This window comes from Ceratotherium simum, chromosome 32 (genome assembly GCF_057802395.1).
Source record: "Ceratotherium simum simum isolate JZ-2026a chromosome 32, ASM5780239v1, whole genome shotgun sequence".
Lineage (NCBI taxonomy): Eukaryota > Metazoa > Chordata > Mammalia > Perissodactyla > Rhinocerotidae > Ceratotherium > Ceratotherium simum.
Window position 1 is genome coordinate 17,986,694 of NC_141931.1, and position 19,260 is coordinate 18,005,953.

Here is a 19,260-nt window from a genome sequence, read left to right on the forward strand (position 1 = left end):
AGTTGTAGACTAATTCCATGCACAAAGCAGAAGTTTGACTCAACATACTTAAAGGAGGAGCAATAAAGCAGAGACATAAAAGTCTTCGTAGAAGAAAGCGAAAAGGAAAAACTGGAAAGCTTTTGTTCAATAATAGAAATTCTCCTTGAGTTATGTGGTCAGTTAAATTACAGAAGAAAAATATAGACGTTGCAGGAAAGTTTGCCATCCACCACCCTCCCTTGTTCCATCGAGTTTAAAAGGAAGGAAGTTGTGACATCGACATAACCTTCACCTGCAGTATATGCTAAGGAAGGAGCTTCTCTAAATCCTTCTGTCCATGACTATTAAATTAACCAAATATGTACCTACGAGAAATACCTGCAACCTGGCCTCGAATGGGACTAGATACTTCTCTGGCTTGTGTATATCTTGGGCCTCAACGACCCATCTCTTTCCTGAGCCAGTGGCTCTTATGCTTTTCAATCCTGCAGCTTCTGAGCAGAAGCCAAAGCCATAGCTCCCTAGCTCTGTCACTGCTAAGGGGAGCTGTGCTAATTTGCCATGATTAGAAGATCTTTGAAGGGCTTTGCCAGTTTTTATCAAGGCATAAAAAGCAATTATTACAATTAATGCAATTTACCATGTGTTACTCTTCCAGAAAAGCTATTTCAGGGTGGGTCTGCCATCTGTCCCTTTCAGAGCGATAAACCTTATAATTTAACTCAGTCCAGAACCCCAGGTTTTGCATGGAAAATCTCAGAGAGCCTCCTCAGAAGGATCCACTCTAGCGTTTTCCGTGGGGTCTCCATGGTCTCTGGTTCATTGACCCTCTTCACCTCCATTGTGAGAAAGGCATTCGTGGCTGGGCAGGAGGATGAAAGAATCCAGCCTCTAAATGGATATTCAGACGTTTGTTTCTGCAGAGGGAGCCCACAACCGGCAGAGGGAGCCTACTTTTTGCCATCAGCAGCCCTTTCCCTTAACACAACACTGATGCTTGAAGATGCAGTCTACCAGCATCACTTTTGACAAGCAGGAAATATGGAGGAAACACCGTAGTTGGCATATGTTGTTGCCCAAGCCAAGGGAAATAGAAGGATGCTTGCCAAAGGGATCCAGGCTGAGCAAGAAAGAAAGGAAGAGGCAGAAACATGACTCCTAGTTTATATCAGGTGTTTTTGAAAAAAATTAAAAATGGGTATCTAAGGGCCAGCCCCATGGCTTAGTGGTTAAGTTTGGGGTGCTCCACTTTGGCGACCCAGGTTCAGATCCCGGGTGCAGACCTACACCACTTGTTGGCAGCTATACTGTGGCAGTGTCCCACATACAAAATAGAGGAATATTGGCATAGATGTTAGCTCAGGGCTAATCTTCCTCAGCAAAAACAAATAAACAGAAAGCAAATACAAAACAAAACAAAACAAAACAAAATGGACGTCTAAGATTAAAGTTCAACTATGGCAGATTGTGTTAAAATGTAAAGCAACTACTTGTTGTTATTATCCTTTTGGGAAAAAAAGACATTTGATTTCTGTCTATATCTTTCTTTCTTTTTAAAGAGTTTATTTGGGGTTCTTGGGGAATAGGAAGTGATATAAACCAATTTAACAAGCATGGTGCCAACCAAATGCTGGAAAACTCATACTTTGCTTCTCACCAATCTCCCTCGCTCCTCTGAAAGAAATCTGGCTGCAGAGTTGCTAAGTGTATAGTGAAAAGAGAAACAGGACAGCCTTTTTCCAGTGAAAACAGGATTCACAAAGACAGTGAGAAACAAACCAGTTTCTCTCCCCGTTCACACATTCAGTGGAAGCTGCCATTTCTCAGGTTTGGCACCTCTTTTCTTTCCAATAACTAAGAAGATTTTTTATGAAATGTTTATACATCTAAAAAGTACTATTGATATGTTTTTTTAATGACTAAATGCTTTTATAATTTTTTTTATCCCAATTCTTTGGTTTGTACAAGAACTATCTTTTTTGCTGAGATCCAGTGGCCCTTGCGTTTATGAGAGGTTGCTGGAAAATAAATTAGGTTCTTTGAGATGATCTTTGGAACTTGCAGAATTTGTTTTTCAGGAGACAGACTCTTTTCTCCTTGCTACCTTCAGATGAAGGCAAGGGACTGGGACGAGGGCATTTGTCTGAGCTGTAATGACAGTGTGTCCTTCAGTCAAAAGGGCTGTGGAGGGGCAGAGAGTTATGCTTCCTGTTGCTGGAAACTTTCAATTTTCCTCAAATCGTGTGAGCCAACGCCGTGCTCTCACTCAGGTGGCAAGGGAAATAGAGATGTCAGTTTTCGTTGTCAGCTTCTTAAAACATCGTTTAACCTGTCAATTTTTTTTTTTTTTGGTGAAGAAGATCAGCCCTGAGCTAACATCTGTTGCCCATCCTCCTGTTTTTGCTGAGGAAGATTGGCCCTGGGCTAACATCCATGCCTATCTTCCTCTATTTTATATGTGGGATGCCTGCCACAGCATGGCTTGATCAGCGGCGCATAGGTCCACGCCCGGAATCCAAACCTGCGAACCCCGGGTTGCTGAAGCACAGTGCGCGCATTTAACCACTACGTCACCGTGTCAGTCCCAGCTACTTGACAATGTTTTAACCACGTACTTACTGTCACATTTTATATTTGCTATCAGGCTTTTGTTTACAAGTTAAGATATATATTTAGAAATTACTATCAAGATGTTGCATTCAAGTTAAGATATATTTCAAGTTTTTAAACAAGATTGGGATTTGCATATACTATCGTATGTACAAATGAAATATAATTGGCAAAGTAAATTAAACAAAGTTAATGGATATGAGAATAACCAATAAAGAGATCATCCTTGATATCTTAAGCTTGTGTCAACCCCTGTGTACCATTTCAGACCATGAGTCTCAAGGAAGAACTTAAGTGGCAATTGAGATTCAAGTGAATGGGATGCAAAAGAAGGCAGCTCGGGCATGCCTACCATGGTCACGGACACTCCAATTACTCCTTCTGAAAGAATGGTCTCTGACTGGACCAGTGGTGTGCACATGGCCCATGGGCAACCCCAGAGTCACTATTCACAACCTGTAGAGCTTATGAGGTGGTCCTGGGCAGCCTGGGCATAAGTCTGTCCAATGACCTGAGATAACCTCGTCCTAAGGACTCTGCCCAAAGTCGCTACACTAACTAAGCAAAGAAAACTAGTTCCCTCCAGAATCTGAGAACAGGTCAAGGAATGAGCAATTAGGACCTAGAGGAGAATCTAGGCCTCACACAGAATTAGGAAAGCAAGAAGGGATACTTAAGAGAGAAGGTGGACACTAGAAAAATCAAGCCAGTCTTTGGAGACATCTTTCTTTTTTTCTTTCTTCTTTTGTGAGGAAGATCAGCCCTGAGCTAACATCCATGCCAATCCTCCTCTTTTTGCTGAGGAAGACTGGCCCTGGGCTAACATCTATTGCCAATCCTCCTCCTTTTTTTTTTTTTTTCCTTTTCTCCCCAAAGCCCCAGTAGATAGTTGTATGTCATAGCTGCACATCCTTCTAGTTGCTGTATGTGGGACGCGGCCTCAGCATGGCCGGAAAACCGGTGCGTTGGTGCACGCCCGGGATCTGAACCCGGGCCGCCAGCAGCAGAGTGCACGCACTTAACCGCTAAGCCACGGGCCGGCCCCTGGAGACATCTTACTTTTTGATGATTTCTGCTCTAGCCCATGTGCGTGTTTCTTTTTTCTTTCTTTCTTTTTTTTTGTAAGGGAGATCAGCCCTGAGCTAACATCCATGCTAATCCTCCTCTTTTTGCTGAGGAAGACCGGCTCTGAGCTAACATCTATTGCCAATCCTCCTCTTTTTTTTTTTCCCCAAAGCCCCAGTAGATAGTTGTATGTCATAGTTGCACATCCTTCTAGTTGCTGTATGTGGGACGCGGCCTCAGCATGGCCGGAAAAGTGGTGCGTTGGTGCACGCCCAGGATCCGAACCCGGGCCACCAGTAGCAGAGTGCACGGACTTAACTGCTAAGCCACCGGCCCGGCGCCATGTGCGTGTTTCTGACACACACTCTTTTGCTTCAGTTGCTGAAGTGAGCCTCTGTTCCTTCTTTCAGAATAATCCTAGTGCCACACATACGACCATAGATACTACTGTGATAGACTACTATAAATAGCCTCAGGTAATCCCTAGAACAGGTATTATCGTTATTCTTAGATATCTCATAAATTACTCTTACACCCATATGGAATAAAGATGACCACTTTTCGTTTTCATGTGGTACTGTGTAGACTTGATTTCTAGGAATAGAGTCTTCCTGCCACACCAGCACTCTACAGATGATTCAGCAGTTCTCCAGAGAGTACAGTTACCTGGTACACACCGGCCAGAGAACCAGGTACCTCTGGAGACTTCCCTGGTCAGAATGATGAGAAAAAATTGGTATCTGTTTGCTTATGGCTGTTCCTTTTATTTAGTTTTTTTTTTAGCATTGTAGAAAATATGTAAATAGAAAAATTATAAGGTTTAGATGAAAAGGAAACACCAGGGAGCACGTGGCATTTTTCAATCTTGTGGAAGCTATGGGCATCAATATAGGGCTGGTTTTGGATGGTGTTGACCCCCATTCCCTGTGACATGTTCATGGAAAATAAAGGAAAGCTATGAGGTAATTCTCACCTTTCACCTGAGGACAGGTGGTACCAAGATTTGTAAAGGAAACCTGGAGTAGAACATAGACAGGAGATGGATGTACGTGGAAAGGCATAAAGTCACGTGCTTAGTTCATTATTCAACAAATATTGACTGAATTCCAGACACAATTTCAGATGCTGGGGATACAGCAATGATGAAAACTAAGTCCCTTCCCTCATGGAGCTTATATTCTAGTTCAGGGTGTCCCAACATGTGACCTACAAAATGCTAGCCTGTAGAGGGTCGGTAGTCAATAGAAAAAAGAGGGTCCTCTGATTTTAATTGTTGGAAAATACTTGGTTGCCTGAAATCAGGTAGGTTTTCTTATGGCAGGTCTTCACAGCTGTATGGGTTTGCTGGGGCTGCCATAACCAAGTACCATAGACTGGGGGGCTCAAGCAACAGAAATTTATTGTCTCACAGTTCTGGAGGCTGGAAGTCCAAGATCAAGGTGTCAGCGGGATTGTTTCTTCTGAGGCCTCTCTCGTTGGCCTGTAGGTGGCCGTCTTCTTCCTGTGTCTTCACATGGTCTTCCCTCTGTGTCTGTCTGTGTCTTAATCTCCTCTTCTTATAAGGACACTAGCTATACTGCATTAGAGCACACCCCAATGACCTCATTTTACCCGACTCACCTCTTTAAAACCCTGTCTCCAAATGCAGTCGCGTTCTGAGGTACTGGGGGTTAGGATTTCAACATATGAATTTTGGGAGGAGAAACAATTCAACGAGTAACAACAGCCTTGTGAACCTGAGTCTTCCAAAATTGTAGACGAGACCATATCAGTTCCATCCCCCTGCCTGCGCTAAGGCCCCTTTAATGAAAGAGTGAACCCGAATGTAAACTATGGACTTTAGTTAATAATAATGTATCAATACTGGTTCCTCAGTTGTAACAAATGCACCACACTAATGCAGAGAGGTTCATAACAGGGGCAGCTGTGTGTGGAGGGCGGAGGGGTATATAGGAACTCTGTACTTCCCGCTCTGTTTTTCTGTACCCCTAAAACTGCTCTAGAAAATAAACTTTGATTTTTTTTAAAAAGGACAAATCCTATATAAACGTTAAAAAAAAAAAAAGACCCCTTGAATGGCTGCATATTATCAGAGACCTTGAGGAGCTGTCCCCTTCCCACTCCCTGACCTCTTCTCTCCCTTTCCTGACTCCGTTCCAGCCACACTGACCTTCCTTCTGGTTCTCTAGCACGTCAGTCTTGCTCACAATGGAGGGTCCTTTGCTAGTTACTTCCTCAGCCTGGACTCTTTATCCCTCCAGATTTTCCAAGTCTCAGCTTATATATCACTTCCTCGGAGAAGTCCTCCTTGACTACCTGTCCTAAGGTAGTCCACAGAGCAGTGTCCCATCCCCCTGCTTTTATTTTCTTCACACAATTAATCCTTGCTTGGTACGTTTCATTTCTGTGCCTATGATCTATTTCTTCTTTTTCTGCCTCCGGGTTCTTGTTCTCACTGGGCTCTCACCGACCACTGCTCACCATTTCCTCTGAGACCTCTGGTTAAGCTGCCATCTGACCTGATCTATTGCAGCAGCCTCCTAACTGGTTATCAATAAGAAACAAATGAAGATGGGTGGGAGTCCTTGAAGATGAGTCCAACAATTTTGTCCTTTCAGTCCAATCTGAATTGCATTTCATACACAAGGCTTTCTCCCCCGCCTTTTTCTCTTGAACAATGTAGCTGTAAACAGGAGAAAAAAAAAATGAACGCCTTCTTCCCATAAAGATCTTTGTTTAGCATTTCAGATTGAACATCTTGGAACTGTTGGGATAGCCACCTGAGTTCATCTCAGCTGGGATGGTTGAGAAGGGTGATCCTGAGAACAGCGAGGATTTATGAGGCAATTTAGAAAAAGAGATTTAAAAACACTGAGTGTTCCTGGTAGATTTTGGAGCACAGGTGTACTTTCTTCTATTTGGAAAGAATTGTGAAGAAACGCGGTCCAACGCTGTATGTTAGCTGATGCAGAGCAACAGCTCCCCAGTTCCCTCAGAGCAAATGGCTTTAATGGGTGATTGGAGAGATCGGGGAGGGGGACAGGGCTTTTTATGCCTTGTTTTCTGAAGGGAATGACCCCTGTTTCTCAAAAAAACTATCACAGGAGTGAGTGAGTTAATGGTTTTGTTTTTTGTTTGTTTTGTTTTATGTTTGCGTTTTGTTTTGCAAACAACAGAAACACAAACTAGTTTAAGCAAAGGAAGGGGAATTGATGACAGGGACACAGGAGTGTTGGGTGGAAATGGAAATGATGGGCAGAAGGGGAAGTTGGCTTCTGGAAGCTCCTGGAAAGCCCTTGGGGCCCCCGTTGCTGCTCCTCTCTGCCTGACCGCATACTCCTTCGCTGTCTCTGTGACCTGCCTTTCCTTCCCTGTGCCACAAGGTGGGCCTCGACTGCCCTCCTTCCATTGCCTAAGTATACAAAAAAGAAGTCTGGCAGCCAGAAGAGGCCGTCATGAGTCTCAGTCTCCATCCAAGTGTCTGGGAGAAGTAACCCAAGTGGCAGAGTGTCCATCTCTGGTCCAGTATCTGTGGCCCAGGGGAAGAGGAGAGAGACTCAGGGTACAAACTCGCCTATTTCCACCTCCATGCTCTGTACACTGTGGAGGAGAGACGGGGGTAGGGAAGTGAGAAAACTCTCGGAGAAGGGGGGTCATTGAGAACGGTACTAATACTCCCCAGGGCTCCACAGAGTGTGGATTTGGGTCACTGGTTCATAGATTTATTGAGCCACTGCTACAAGAGGGCAGACTTGAAGGCACTGAAGACCATCCCTGCCCTTTAGAAGCTGGGAATCAAAATATACATATATGGAAATTGTCAGGAAACATAAATAGGACATTTCTGGATAAAATATTCATTGAGCCTCTGCCATTTGCAAGATACTGCAGGTTATTAGGGAGTGAGGGTCATAACCAGCACTCCTCCTGCTTGCCCCAGTTCTAAATTAATTGAGAAATAATATAAAGCAAATGGAGACCAAAGTGCTACCTTTGTTACTGATACAGCTGGGGTTGGGATGCAGTTTTTATCTATAGTCAGATGGGCTTCCTTTGCTAAACCCCAAAATTAGGCAGAGATGGCTGGAGCCAGGCATATAGAATGGCATTTCAAACTCTATTTATTGAACACCTACCATATGCCAAGCACTGCTCCAGATATGGAGATACAGCAGTGAACAAAGTTAAGTTTCTGCCCTTATGAACTTGATGTTCTAGTTGGAGGAAATAGACAAAAAAATTTTAAAAGTTAGGTAGTGATATATACACATGTATTGGTCTGTTAGGGCTACCATTATAAAGTCCACAGACTGAGGGGCTTCAAAAACAGAAATTAGTTTTCTTACAGTTCTGGAAGCTGGAAGTCTGAGCTCAAGGTGTCAGCAGAGTTGGTTTCTTCTGAGTGCCACGAGGAAAGGATCTGTTCCAGGCCTCTCTCCTTGGCCTGTAGGTGGCCGTCTTCTCTCTCTGTCTTCACTTGGTCTTCCCTCTGTGTGTGTCTGTGTCTTAATCTCCTCTTAATACAGGACACCAGTCACATTGGATTAGGGCCTACCCTAATGCCCTCATTTCAACTTAATCACATCTCTAAAGACCCCATCTCCAAAAAGGAGACAATTCAGCCCATAAAGAACCATAAAGAAAAACAAAGCAGGGTTATTGGATTTCGATGGATGAAACACTATTTAGACAGAACGGTCAGGGAGAAGTTTTCTTTTAATGAATAGTAAGTCCCTTAAGAGCTGGGGCCTTTGAAGATATTCCAGATGAGGTAACATAAACAAGGACTCGGGCTGGAAATGTGTATGAGATACGTCAGCAGTAAGTGAGGAAATAGATCTAGGGGGACTCAGGGGAGGTTTTTTTAGGTAGCAATAGAAATTAAAGTCATATGCAGGGTATAGCGAGGTGATAAAAGTGCCCTTAGCATGAAGTTAGGAAGTGAGGATTTATCTTGAGACAACTAGGCTGACAGTCTTTTGAAGATTCCAGGAGATGGGAGGAACAATGAACACAGTCTCTTGGGAAGAAGAATCTAAACTCAGAATGTAGAATGAATGAGAACTGCGAGAGGCTGGAGGCCAGGAGATCACGCAGGAAGCTATTGTGAGGGGCCCAGCATGTGGTCCTAAAGACCTGCTTTAGACAGCAATTGGAGGAAGAAAAATTCAAAATTAGAGATAATTTCAAAGGAAGAATCGACTGAGTCAAAGTCGGCATACAGATCTCTTAGTAACATGGAATAAGTCATACTCATTAAACTCCCTGGAAATGGTAACCTAGAGGGGAGCATTGCCTATATCCATAGCTCATCTGTTGCTGCAATTAAAATGCAGAAAATGCAGCCAAACTTGGATTGGAAATGCTGAACAGGTCTCCAGGCTCAAGGGATGGCAAGTCCCTGTCCCTACTGGCAGTTGGAATTCTCATCATTCCTTTTTCTCTTAGGCATATCCACACCTAGACCATTAGTTATTGGCTGAATTTGTCCCCCCAAAATTCATGTGTTGAAGTCCTAATCCCCAGTACCTCAGAAAGTGACTGTATTTGAAGACAAGGCCTTTAAAGAGATAATTAAGATAAAATGAAGCCATGTGGGTGGATCCTAATCCAGTGTGACTGGTGCCCTTATAAGAAGAGGAGTTTAGGACACAGACACACACAGAGGGAAGACCATGTGAAGACACAGGGAAAGGACAGTGACCTACAAGCCAAAAAAAGAGGTCTCCCAAGGAACCAACCTTGCCGACGCCTTGATCTTGGGCTTCTAACCTCCAGAACTGTGAGAAAACAAATTTCTGTTGTTTAAGCCCCCCCAGTCTGTACTGGGGGGGTACTTTGTTACGGCAGCCTAGCAAAATAATACACCATTCTATTCTGATGGCCACTTCTGAGCATGCCAGGGAGTTCCAGGAACCTTCCTTGATCGTCTTTTTCTCAGGTTTTGCTCACAGCCAACGGATAGGCTCATTTCTTCAATTTGAGTTCATTGCTCTTGTTCTATCCTTTAGCACAGAAAAAGAATTCTGATCATCTTCATCATACTGCCCCATCCAATACTTAGCCACTAGTCACCTGTGGTTATTTAAACTTAATTAAAATTAAATAAAGTTAAAAATTCAGTTTCTCTGTTGCAGTAGCCACATGTCAAGTGCTCAATCCCACATGTGACTCGTGACTGCCTTATTGGACAGCACCTAGATATGACACATCCATCATCACAGAAGTTCTCTTGGACAATGATGGTATAGAAGAGAGCTTAACCCTCCCTTAAAGGCCCAAACTGGCTGTATTTGTTAAGGTTCTGTCAATTGTAAGCAACATAAACCCACTCTAGGTAGAACAAGTTTTAAAAAAATAAAGGAATAGGAAGGTGGTGGTGGGACTTACTGGGAGATATAAAATATCCCACAGGATCAGAAGGACAGTTGAAAGAAATAAGGGCAGCTCCAAGAACTTCAGCAATAGGCTTTTATGGGCCTTTTCTCTATGGAGCTGTCAATTTCTCTGACTTTCTATTCCACATCTCAAAAATCAGGAAAGAGAATCTGAATGGCCCATTTTCAGACAAGGATCTACGCAGCCAAGTGTGGCTGGTAAAGAGATGGCAGCAGGGTCCAAGAGGATAAAATGGTCACAGGATATCCACCCTGGTGTCTTCCCAATGATCCCAGAGAACAAGGAGTCACTGTGGGTGGGGCCGCCATCTCAATCAGAGTCCACTGCTCTGGATAAAGGTTTCTCTTTAGTGGTTGATCCAGAACCTTCCATTGCATAGTAAGCATTGCATATACTTTGATCTTTAGTTTTAGTTGGGGCACAGACAGCAAATATGATGATTCCGTTTACCTATTTGGCAACATTTGTTGAGGACTTACTTGGTGCCCAGGTGCTGGTAGAGATGCTATGGGAGATATAAAAGGGAAAGAGGTCTGTTATGTTAAAAGTATACCTAGTCCCTTAATAGAATCTTGTTCTATACAAAACTGAATAATTTGAGAGCTGAAGGGAGGCTGGTTTCACTGGATTCTTTGCCCGTTACTTTCACAACCTTAATAAATATTTTTATTCTTTTGCTGCTTCATCCCTATGAAAAATTATACAAAACAAACAAACAAACAGCCCTCAAACCTAGGCTTTTCCTTCCAAAGCAACCATCTCATTTACTTTAACCAGTTTTTATTGCCAGGATCAGCTATAATGACATCTTGCCGAAGCCTGCAATTTTATGTTAGTGAGAAAAATCCTGTAATTCTCCACTTTCACGAATAGTTCACCCAAAAAAAGTTTTCCATCTTCAATCTTGTAGATTTTCTTTAAGTCAGTGTATATATACCTCAATCATCCTATAACACTGAGCTCTATGATTGCAGCTAAATTCCACACAAAGACTTCAAACCCCTTTAAAATATGCTATTGACCCTAAAGAGGCCACTTCATTTCAGAGAACTCAGTTTAGATTGAACTCTCTCCTACTTTAAATTAAAAAATGTTACACAAATGAATCATTAAAATAATTGCATTTATGGTTAAAAAATTAAATCACTAATGAGTCCAACATTAATAATCAGGAAACAAAGGGAGGAGTGTATTGAGTGGATGACAGCAAAAATGAATCTCCTAGCCAACAAAACAGGGAAGATTTTAATTTGGAGTTGCCCCACTCCCAGCGATCCATTCACAGTGTGCATCCATCAAGCTCCTGATGAATATGAAGGACCACAATTTATCATACCAGGAGAGCGCTGGCTAAGGATATCAATAGATTTTGAGTGGGTCAAAGGATATGGCGGACACCTATATGGTGAATCTTCACTGTCCCTCTCTTTCCTCTCTATTGTTTATTTCCAGTTGCATTGCTGAATAGTGTAATTGTCAATTCCAAGGGATTCCAATTCTTTAGATATGCTCACATTGCTTCAAAATCTTTCCGTGACCATGACGAAATGTAAATGTCAAACTTAAATGTGCTGCCATATTTGAAACTTGAGTTATTCTAAGAAAGCTGGTATGGAAAGCTCTCAGAAGGAAAACCAGCAAGTCATTTTTCTCGCTCATTCAGATTCTCCTTTGCTAGTTTAAACCACCTATATTTATTCTTGCATTTTTATCTCCCTGGCTCCATTCCCTTTGGTGTCATGAAAAAGTATTTATTTTTCCCCTTTGTATTGTGTACTGTTTGTTGCTTTCTAAGAGCAGTTTGCCTTTTATCTTCTGCTGATGGGAGAGTGTTACCTTTGGAGTGGTTTCCCGTCCCGAGTATTAATGCACCCATCACAGGGATGGCGTTACCATCCACGGAACCCATCTCAAGTTCATTTGCATTTCACAATACATATTTCTATATTTGTTATATTATATATATATTATATATATTATATATTATATCTAAGAGGAGCTGAAAACCGTTAAAATTCGTCCTATACTACATGCTCAAAAATCTTCAGAAAATTCATTGGCTGTCTCTGGAGTTCTGGGGTGCTTTTACCGTGCATACACTTGTCTATATTGTGGAGATTGTGCATAAATATCCAATAACTTACTATAGGCTAAAATTAGAGTTCCTTAGGTTGAAATAAATACTCTTAATTATCAATAAGCAATTAAATGTGAAGGGAGAAAAGTGATTTTTGTATTTGCAGTAAGTAGATCAGTGTTTGCATTCACGGGGTGCATACAGTTGTTAATTTTTTTCCCTCCCAAAAGCCGCAGTGCATGGTTGTATATCCTAGTTGTAAGTCCTTCTAGTTCTTCTGTGTGAGCCGCCATGACAGCATGGCAACTCACAGACAGGTGGTGTGGTTCTGTGACCCGGAAACAAACCCGGGCTGCTGAAGCGATGAGAGCACCGAACCTTAACCACTAGACCATCAGCGCTGGCTCGGTTGTTAATTCTTTTTGTGTGTGTGAGAGGAAGATTAGCCCTGAGCTAACATCGGTTGCCAATCCTCCTCTTTTTGCTGAGAAAGATTGGCCCTGCGCTAACATGCATGCCCATCTTCCTCTACTTTATATGTGGGACGCCTACCACAGCATGGCTTGATAAGCAGTGCATTGGTCTGCACCCGGGATCCAAACCTGTGAACCCTGGGCGGCCGAAGTGGAGTGCGCAAACTTAACTACTATGCCACTGGGCCAGCCTCTTAATTTTTTATATGAGTAGTTCCTGGTGTCTATGAATATTGTTATCAAATAGTATATGCAATCATTTTCTGTTTTCAAAATTGGAGATTTAGGTGTGATTTAGTTAACTTCCTATCTGCTCAACATTGTGTTTTTATAATATGGATAGTAACACTTTTATATTTGTAGTAATTCACGGATCAAAATATTATAGGCATAATTTGGAAACCAATCTGCCAAATAGTTCAACTTTGTTTTTCTGTAGCTAATCACATTTGACTGATCTTTTCAAATTACATACTAAAAGGAAACAGAAATGTGGAATTTATCTGCATTTGTTTTCCCTGAGCTTCCTCACTCCAGTGACAGCGTTTACTGCGATTTGATTTTTATTTGAAAATGAGTCGTCACCTCTTCTGGTTTAAACTCCTCTCTCTGCTCTTGATCCCATTCATTCTGTTCTTGCTAAGTGTATATTTTCTGGGAGTAGTATTTGCCTCTTGTTCAACGTGTCAGCTTTCTTTGAATGAATTTCAAGATGTACTATGGTTGGTAAGCTGAATTAGATTTGGGCTGCTTTTGTTCGTCATTGGGGAACATTTCTTCATTTTTGGTAAAGCTGCCTTTGACTATTATCCATGATATTGTTTCATACCCTTCACTTCATAAATTCTTCTTAGAATTCTTTGATAGGAAAAATTCTTTCTCCTGAAAGACTGGTATGTTTCTTTGAATAAATCATGAGATCAAGGTAACTCATGGTGTTTCCCTTTTTGCCTTGGCTATTGGGGAGCACAGAAGTATTTTATTTTCTGTATAGCAGCTACTGTCCTGGACGTAATACTTCTGCTGCGATTCTTTCTCCCCTCTCCCCAGCTGTTCTTTCAGTCACATAGCTCTAGTTCTCTTATTTTTATTTTAAAGGAACTATTTTATATGTATTTTTGGGTTTTTTTTTGTCAGAAACTTCAAATACTTCATTGGAAACAGGTAAAGTTTAAAAGAATTAATATGATCATTTTGTACTTTAGAAGAAATATATCATCTCCATTTCGCGACACTAAATAGAGTATAGGCAGAATACTTTTCCACGAATCTTAAAGAAATGAGCGGAAGAACTCCATAGGAGATCCACCGGGGCATACAGTTTAGGTGGATCATATGGCCATCCTCTCTGAGGAATTCATCTTCCCTTTTAGTAATCACAGGTGAATTTCTGCTTCCCACCATGCACATGCTATGAGGCATTTTGAAAATTCAATAATTCAATGGTTAAACACATCTAGTACTATTTTTTTTTTTCGTTAAGGAAGATTCACCCTGAGCTATCATCCACTGTTAATCTTCCTCTTTTTTTTTTTTTTTTTTTTGGCTTTAGGAAGACCAGCCTTGAGCTAACATCCGTGCCAATCTTCCTCTACTTTGTATGTGAGATTCCTCCACAACATGACTGATGAGTGGAGTATGTCCACGCCCGGGATCCGAACCCTTGAACCTGGGCTCCTGAGGCGGAGTGCACGGAACTTTAGCCACAGGGCCAGCCCCTCTAGTACTATTTTTAACCTATTAGAACTGGTCCTAAATATCCATGAGTCTACAAACATCCCTCCCATATAGTCCACATATATGAGGTCTGACATCTAAGGCCCTCATACATTTCAAACTCCAGCTCTTGTACGGGTTATTTCTGAGTTCTTACCTTTACTTCTTTTATAAAGAATTGATATTCATCTGGTTCTTAATCTAACATTTTGGGCAGTTTAAAGAGTACTCAGTCCTTGGAAATGTCTAATTTCCAGTCCACGCTTGTTCACTATATCCAGATTTCTTCAATCTTAAAAAGCTCTTTTGAAAACTATGCTGTTTATTCCCAATTCAACAACTCAAATCAACAAACATGTATTTAGCCCCTAGTAAACATGTGTTTAGTGCCTGTGGGTGGGAGCGGGAGGGGGAGATGGGGGGTGGCAGAGGGTGGGGGATGCCGAAGATGAAAAGACCTGGTAGTTCTCTCAGTAACAGGAGAAAGGACAGGTGCTTGTAACAAAGCAGAAGGAAGTACATGCTATAAGAGGAGGGAAACACACCAGGCCTGGGAAGCACAGAGAAGAAAGATGCAGCGGGAGGGGATGGGAGGGTGTCACGGGCGCTATTAGGAAGCGGGATGAAGACGGTGGCTTTGCAGTGGGGCCACCTGAAGCGCTGGAGGAAGGTGATTGCAGATGCTGTGTGTGAGATGCTTTGGAGATGGCAGAGACTGGAGGAAGAGGAGCAAAGTCCAATTCTCATCTTGCATGTTTTAAATGAAATGAAATTGAACACGTTAATGAGAAGGTAATGGAAGCGACTTATCCAGAGAATTCATTCTAACCAGTGCAGTCGGACACTAGATAAAACATAGATTAGGGCCTTCTGAGCTTGTTCTGAATTTCTGAAGGAAAAGTTAATTATGTAGTTTAGACCTGATGCTTGACTTTCTCTGAGAACCACACTTCTCCTAAAATCTCTTTTAAATAGCTCCTAATCTTTTTTTCTCTTTTCCGTTCAAGACCTTTTTAAAAAAGGAACACGTGGATGCCCCCCTCAGCCCTGGGGGAAATGGGCAAAGAGGGCCAGTCAGTGCTCTGTCTAATGCTAGAACAAACGTTCGTATGTGCTAGGGTGCCGAAATCATGTTCTTGGGCTTTTGACAAAGAGAAACCATCATGGGTAGTCCATATCTGGCTCTCTTTATCTGACTATTGAGACCTTCTGCCCACCCACCAAAACAAATCCTTAAGAGTAAATGTAAAAGAAATCATATATATATATATATATACACACACACACACACACATACACAATCATGCATCACTCAACTATAGGGATGCATTCTGAGAAATGCGTCATTAGGCGATTTATCGTTGTGTGAACATCATAAAGTGTACTTACACAAACCTGGATAGTATAGCCTAAACTGCATACCTAGGCTATACAGTACTAATCTTATGGGACCACTGTTGTATATGTGATCCGTTGTTGACCGAGACATCGTTATGTGGAACATGACTGTATAGGTAATTGAGAATATACACATACACACACACACACAAATAAATACATGATGGAAGCTATTGGATAATAGACATGTTCAGGTAATCCTCTAATTTAGCCAATAGTTTTAAATTTTTTTCCATGAAAATTTATCAAAAAAATTATGAAAGAAGGCATTGATAATAAAATGAAAAATTTTGCCTCTGTGAAGTTGCTGGCTTGTTGGAATGGTCCCAAAAAGGCAGCAGCAGGCAATAAAAGGCTAAAATACCCAGAATGATTAGCATCTGAGGCTCACACTCAGGATCTTCCTGTCTGCTGATTGATATGAGAAAGGCCTAGTGAAACCGTAGACCCTTCGTGGATATTGACAAGTGGAAGGATTTCCACTTGTATTTTGAGCTGTACAGAAAAGGAAAAATCGCAAAACCCTGATCTAAGTAAGACCAACTCTTATTGATTTTTTCCACTTTCCAGAGCCAAAGATAAAGTAATTAATTAAATTATGAATTGTTACTAATACTTTCAGTGGGAAACACTGAAGTATACAACTACTTATATTGAACGTAAAACTACCTACAATAGGTTAATTTTGGCTTTTTTCCCTCCAGCTTATGACAGATCTAAACTACCCCCACAATTTATTTTTAGCATTATGGTTTCAAATTATATCTATTTTCACATAGCTTAAGACTATTCCCAAGAAATTGCCTGCAATAGGGAAAAGCTGATATGTCTATTCGCCTACAAATACCCAAGGGACAGTATTTAATTACAGGACATATTATTCATATTTGAAGGTGAGTTGCTCTGGGGTTGCACTCACATAGGAGTGGGGCTGAGTGCACCTTCATGTTCATGCCTCCTCCAGCCTAATTACTCTTAGAGCCAGATTCTAGAATATCGGCTACTCTTGGTAGGGTCTGGTCCTGTTGGGGATTCTCTGTAACCTCTGCTCTCATAATGGAGGATGCTTTAGATGTTTTAAAACAAAACAAAACAATAACACTACCAGAATTCTTATCACTGCCCGCCCAGCTGATCTGTCTGCTGCCCAGCTTCTCAGCTATGTCCCTCTGATGTATCTTTTGCTTGAAAGTTCCCTGTAGTTTAATGACAGCCGCTTTCATTTTCTTGGATTCACCTATGTACCTCGTGTGACTGAGTTACCATGACTATAGCTTAGGAGGACTTGCTGATCTCTTAGATCTCATTCTTTGTAACTTTCCCTCCAATTCTACATTAAGTAGGATCATAGGGACCAAACATTCGACCCATGGCAAGCAAGTATAAAATATCATATCCATTCTAGAGATTTCATCCTTCTCTTGATTGATGTAGCAATAATTTGGGACCAACTCAAAGCCATATATTGTAACTGAGTCTCACATAACGTGCTAGTTACCATCTCCATCTGGCTATTCGATAATTTTCTGTCAGCGGACCTCCAAGCTAGCTTTCCAACTCACTACCTTCTGTGGAGAGTTTTGTGTTGAAAATCCCCTACTGAGTGTGGTTATGACTTAGGTCTCCTTCAAGGGGATTGCTCTTCTGGCTCACTGTACAAAGCAGCCCTCCACAGTATGTTTGCTTTGTTGAGAGTCTTCATCCACAGGAACAGTTCCTACGCAACTACCTCAATGATTTTTAAATAACGTTTGCAACTTGTTGACTTGGGGAATTTTCCAGAGGACAAAAAGCACGTTCTAATGCTTCCTCCTAGGTTCTAAATCCGAAAACTTTGTCTATCAAACTTCAGTGAATTCAGATGACTTGCTATGGAAGTTTATTTTCTTACTTTGGAGAAGGGTAAAGTGATCCTTGTTTTGCTTTGCTTTATATTATATAAGAATACATGTAGGCAACTCTCCTGGAGAACTTTTGTGTTCTTTCTAATTTTGTCTAAGTCTGTGATACTTATTGCCCATTTGATGCCATTTGTCCTACGTCTGACCTTTTTGCTTTAGCTTCCTTTACTAAGCCTTGTGTGCTACCATCCAATTCATAAATACACACCCTACTCGGTAGTCCTACAATATACCAAGATGAAAGTTGACCTTTATCCGGCTCTCGTTATGCGTCGAGTATCATTGTAATTATAAGCATTAACTCACTTAATCTTCACAACACCCCTATGATTTAGGTATTAGTGTTATTCCCATTTTATAGAAAAAGAAATTAAGCCTCAGGGAGATTAAGTAACTTTAATAGCTACGAAATGAGGAAGCTAAGATTCCAATTAAGACTCATCTGATTCCAAAGCTTTCCTCTCTAACTCCAAGCAGACCCTTTCTGGCTGGAAATCTACAGTTCTTCAGTCAAAAGAGTGTGTGTTCTAAAATACAACTTGGAGATCCAGAAATTAAAGATAAATAGCTGATCCAGTCCCATTTTTTTTTACATTTTTTATGTCTGTTTCTCTAGATAGCCCTTGGGTTTGTTAATTCATTTTTTTCCCCTGATATAAGAAATACTATTTCTGTTTAAGTGCTGCTGGATTTGGAAATCATTCTCATGACTAAATATTTGTTTGCCTAGTAAGAGCCCAGTGTAGGGCTGTGCTGCCAATGGGTGCTCAATAAAGATTAATGGATGACCGTGCACGTCTGTGTGGGAGTCGTGTGCTTCAGATCCGCTCAGTTCTCCGAAAGACACAGAAATGATGTGGGGAAGGTGGAAATCACAGGATCATCCCCTAACCTAGATCATTGGTTTCCGTATTTGACATTTAAGGGTCCCAAAGGCCCAGATGCTGAAAGAATGGGAATATGGAGTCTAGCGTTTTCCTCAGAAATGATTGGGAAGTGCTGTGAAAATTAGATTCCAAGGCCTACTTCCCAAATTAATATCAAATATGAGAGAAAACTCGGTTCTCAGATGAGGACTGCAGAGAATCAAATATTTTTTTAATTGACACATTTTCTATTATTATATACATATAAAGATGATGAGTAATATGCCATATCAGATGGTTTATTCAAACTGTCAGAATAAGGGCTGAAGCGTGAGTAACTTTCCAGTGAACCTTGTGAGAAATGCAAGCAGTGTAAAGTGGCAGTAACCAGCCATGAGTTCATCAACGACCCAGTCATCCCTGAAAATCTTGGGTGAACAAAAAAAGTTTCCCCCAACGTCTATGGTGGGACATTTCTAGAGGAAAGGAAGGAGACCAGTAATTGAAACTTACTTCACTAAAAAACCAAACGTCCAGGCACTGCCTGGGTTTGCACACTCAGTAGAGTAGATCAGCCATGTGGCCCGGGGGGTGATGCCTTCATTACGAATGATGACTACTGAGCTCCTTTCCAAATCTCAGCAGAACTCTAAGATGTTAGAGCCCTCACTTGCAAAAGCAAACTTTGCTTTGGCATCAGAGAAAATGGAAAGACGAAAGCCTCAATTACTGGGACCAGTACTGTAGGTCTTGGGCTGGGCTGGGATGTGTTG